This window comes from Equus asinus, chromosome 17 (assembly GCF_041296235.1).
Source record: "Equus asinus isolate D_3611 breed Donkey chromosome 17, EquAss-T2T_v2, whole genome shotgun sequence".
In the NCBI taxonomy this organism is placed as follows: Eukaryota; Metazoa; Chordata; class Mammalia; order Perissodactyla; family Equidae; genus Equus; species Equus asinus.
In genome coordinates, this window is record NC_091806.1 from 5,321,891 (window position 1) to 5,326,784 (window position 4,894).

Sequence of the window (4,894 nt, forward strand, 5' to 3'; positions counted from 1 at the left end):
AAAAGTAGATGCATAAACTGGCCCTTCCATTTTACTAGTGCAGGGATTTGTAAAGTAAAGGATAAATAAGAAACAAATGCAAAAGTTATAATTAACCGAATGAGTTGCCATCCTGGGAAACAAACCATACGAAAATCTCATTTACCTATCTTCCTTCTGAACCCCTTTTTTATTCCTATCTTGAAAATCTTAATGTTGGAAACTTGCATTTTCTTTGATTTCTTATGTTTAGAATTGCTTTACCATAGAGAATTTTCCTCTCTTTAGGAAATTGCTTTCCCTCTCACTCTTTCTCTCCATCTTCCTCTTCCTCTCTCTCTCTCTTTTTATATTTATTTATGGGCAAATATAGTGTAAAAGTTAACAGCACAGCCACTAGAGTCAGCCTGCCTGGGTTTGAATTTTACTTCTATCAATTTCTGACTATTTTCCTCAATATCATTATTTATTTGCTCTATAAATCAGGATATTAATAGTATTTACCGCATAAGAATATTTCTGGACCTGAAATTACCTGTTCACTGAATTTAAAACAGACATATCTCGTAGTAAGCACACAGCAGGGATGGACACCATAGGAGGGCTGTTGAGGACAAGACATGATGGACATCACCCATTCACGGGATCACCAAGAGTCAGAGCTGACTTGATGGCATATAGCAACAAGCACAGCACACGTACATTTTCTTAAGACAGTTAACATTAGCCTTATTTTGTTTCTTTTATAACCTGAGTTCCTTCTCTCAATTCAGAAAGGTCCAGGACATACGACTTAGTGATTATGTATAAGATATTTGTGTATTTTTATATACGTAAGCATAATCAGATCAGAAGTCTTTTTAACGCAAAATGCTATAAGATAAACAAAATACTATATGGTGAGCATTCAACCTGCCTTGACAATTGGGAATGTGGCCTACCAATATCTGGGGGAAAAACAAAAATCTCATTATGACAAAACAGATCTCTGTTAAATATTTAAATGTAAAAAGGCAAACATGAAAGAACTAGAAAATACAGAAAGAGATAGAGGTATTTAATTAAATTGTGGTGAAGACTTTTCCAAACATACATGAAAAGTTCAAAGTATTTACAAATTTGACTACATTAAATATAAATCATCTGATTATAAAGTTAATTACAAAGATAAAAGCCCAAAGCTGGAGGAGGAGGCAGACATTACTAAAAAGGCTTTTCATGTATGAAAGCTCTTTTTTTAAAAAGGAGCTGAAAATCCCAATAGATAAATAAACATAAATTAGTGCATTATAAAATATGTACAAAAACCAATAAGCCAATGAAAGCATTCCCAACATGACCAATAATCAAAGAAATGCTAGCTAAATCCTCGATATAGTACTTTTTCATATAAGACTGGCAAAACTTTTCCTTTTCGCAAAGTTCTTATCTAGTTTTAGCAATAGTGTGGATGGGCATATGAGTGCTTTCATATTCTATTTTTGAGAGTCTAAATAGGTAAAAACTTTGGGGAGGTAATTTAACATCAGTAAATCAAGGAATATATATCCTTTCAACCAAACAAATCTATTTTTGTGAAATTTATTGCAAGAAATTAGAAATATGCACACAGTGATGGCTGAACACCATAGTGTTGTTGATAATAAAAGTTAGCAGTGACAAATATCCAATAATTTATACATAGTTAAATAAATAAATATTTTTATGAAACCATTAAAATCATGATGTAAGATAGTATTATTGGTGTGTGAAAATGTCCACAGAAGGGAGAAAGTATGTTGTAAACATATATAGAATGATTCTAATTTAGTGAAATTAAATAAACCTCTGCATAGAAATAGCATAGCAGAAACAGCATAGCAAGGAGTAGATGCACTGGAAATATTTGTTTAGCTTCTATTGCAATTCTTTATTTTCCACTTTTTCCTAGAAAGCACATTTATCATTTTAAAATCAGAATTTTAAGAACTCTCTTTGTCATGTTAGTCCTAAAAGTGGGAGGTAATTTAATAAATGGGAAAAAAAAGTTGATATGCATGCCAAGAAGACTTGAGTGTTAATAATGATTCTGCCACTTATCAGCCTTGAGACCTTGAACATTTACTCAACATATTTGAACCTCAATTATAAAATTAGCACTAAATTCTCAAATGCCTTTCACAAAATATATCTGTTAGTTCATTTCTCCCTTCTATTATTTACACAAAAATTAATTACCTCTGCAATATTCATCCATGGGCAATGAGTCTTTAAAAATACTGCCAGATGTACAATGGTCACAATAAATACAATGTACAGTATGTTTCAAAGCTTATTTGAAAGAAAGTTGTACATTTACAGACTTTCATAAATTTTAAATAAGATGGTTTGTAAGATCACTTGTGTATTTCGTTCTCTCTCTTACATTTCCCTCGATCATTTACTTTTGACATAATCTCACCTGGGAAAACGTCATTTTTCAATGGATTCTCACTTTTTAATCTATACCGTTTCGTAAATTATATATTTTTGTATGTATATATGTATGTGTGTATATGTTATTTACATATATGTGCATATATACATTTATTTATTTCACATTTAACACACAGTTGGCATATACCTTATGCATTTTTGAATATTTCTGTTTTTTAATTAAAATATTCATACGAGATAAACCTTTGTGAAATTATTACTTAGCTAGACAACAGAATCATTTCCAAAATGTTTTTTCAAAAGGAAAAATGTATTGCAACAAAGACATTTAGATTTGAATCACTGTAACCAACCACAAAGATTATACGTCCCTTATTACTAAAGCAAACTTTGTCTAAAATGTTTAAGTTCTCTCTTGGTCTTTGGTTTCAATTTCAATATAATAATCTTTGTATGTATAGTCCCTTCAAGCATAAAATTTTGAAAATAAGACAATTTTTGTCCAGTATTCAATTCTCCTGGAATTTTAACACTTGACTTTTATTTCATCAGTGAATTACTGATTTCCTGATATTGATCAACTCTGTTCTCAGGCCTCCTTCCCCTAAATACTATTGAAGATAATGTTTTATAGTCTACACTGAGTTGCTAACTCAAATACCTACATCACCTAGTAAGAAAAATAAATGAGTGAATCAGGATATATTTTTTCCTACTGGATAACGCATTTGAGTTAGAGCGAGAGAGAGGGAGAGAGAGAGAGAAGAGGCAAAGGAGAATCGAGAGAACAGACCTCTTTAAAAGTTTTTAAGTTGAAAAATTTTATACTCATTCTTGCAAAGTTTACCAACACACACTTGCAGACTAGTATTCAGCCTATGCATGTAAGTTTCAATCTCTGGTTACACCTTATCTGTGGAGTAATCAGGAGAGGAGTCTTCTTACACCTAGGCCGCCTCCATCCCTCGAAAATAGTTGCCTAACTATTATTTACCTGAGAAATAAGGAAAAACCACTCGTGTGTTTCTTTTGCTCCAAGATGATCGTAATGTCCACTGCCATGTTTTCCTCTGCTGGCAATGTTTAAATTGAATGAAAGTCAACAAAATAAATTAATTCCTACAAGATCCTTAAAAACTATTCTTTAAAGATGGTACTGCTTCACAAAAAAATTTTCATTGGCTCTTGGCTTCCTACGTGGCTCAAAATCCTTAGCTCTTAGGCAGGTTTCAAACAATCTAATCTTAATTTCTGAGCTACCACGGTTCTCAGTATGAAGTATGAATTTGGTTTTTGACTCCAAATCACTTACAATGTTTCCTTGGCTCCTGTTCTCAACCTCTCTCTCCTGGATTCTTCAAGTCAAAGATTTTTGTGGTTTTCTTCCTTCTCACTTCTTTCCTCCCACTGAACCCAGTCTTGCATCATCAGTTCTCTGACTCCTGTTGTGTGCTTCCGCCCTACATCATGTATAAGTTCCATAACAACTTGTATATTGTGCGATTCAGTGAAGACTATTGACTAGTCAGTCTCTCGGCTCCTTAGATGTGTATCTAGAGTCAACCAATCAGATTCCGATACTCCCATAGTTTGTGCAGAATTATAGTAGCACATGTTTTCTGAATTACTCATTTGTGTCACATTGTCACTCTCTTGCATTTTGTATAAATGCATGAATACTCTCCCTGTATAGAGTCTAGGGTCTTCGCTGGCAGAAAACTTATTTTACACTTCTTACAATGGAATCCCTCTAATTTTTTTAATACTTACATAAATACATGCATATATACATACAACCACATATACCTGTATTTGCTTAAATTCACCTCTCCTATTCCCCAGCCTTTTAAAAAACAGAGATGTAAGAAAAAAGGAGAGAAAAATCAGTAATTTTAAAGCATGGTAAAGTAGAAATGGGCAAGATTTGGGATATAAACAGAATTAGCTTTCCACTCTCTTCTGTTATTTGCAAGTTCAGTAACCTTGTGCAAGTTATTTAACCCCTGTAAATATCATTATTCTGATCTCTAACAGGGAGAGAGTGGTCTCTAACTTAAAAGGGTTGTTATTAAGATTAAATAATAATGTATGTTAAGTAACTGAAAATTTGTTTCAAGCACGCCTTTCTTCTTAACTCAAGACCTCAGTTTTCTAATCTATAAAACAAAAATGATATGTACCACGCAGATTGTCAGAGAGAAAAATGTAACAGTGCCTATAATGCCCTCAGAAGAATCTCTGTTAAAATATTTCATAAAACTTAGCTCATTCTTCCTGTATAGCAAAATCTTAAGTCATTTTCATATCCCAATGCCAGATAGGTGTTAAAACTAAGTTAGTTTGTAGAGGTTTTTACCACAGTCTAGCGTACTATTTCTACATTACAGAGGTCTAAATAAAGTTGTTATTTGAAACTTCTTGGCAAAGATGCTATTTTTCATTTCTGTAAAGTGGACACCTAACAGAATGAAATTAAGCCTGAGTCACAACAAAATGCCAC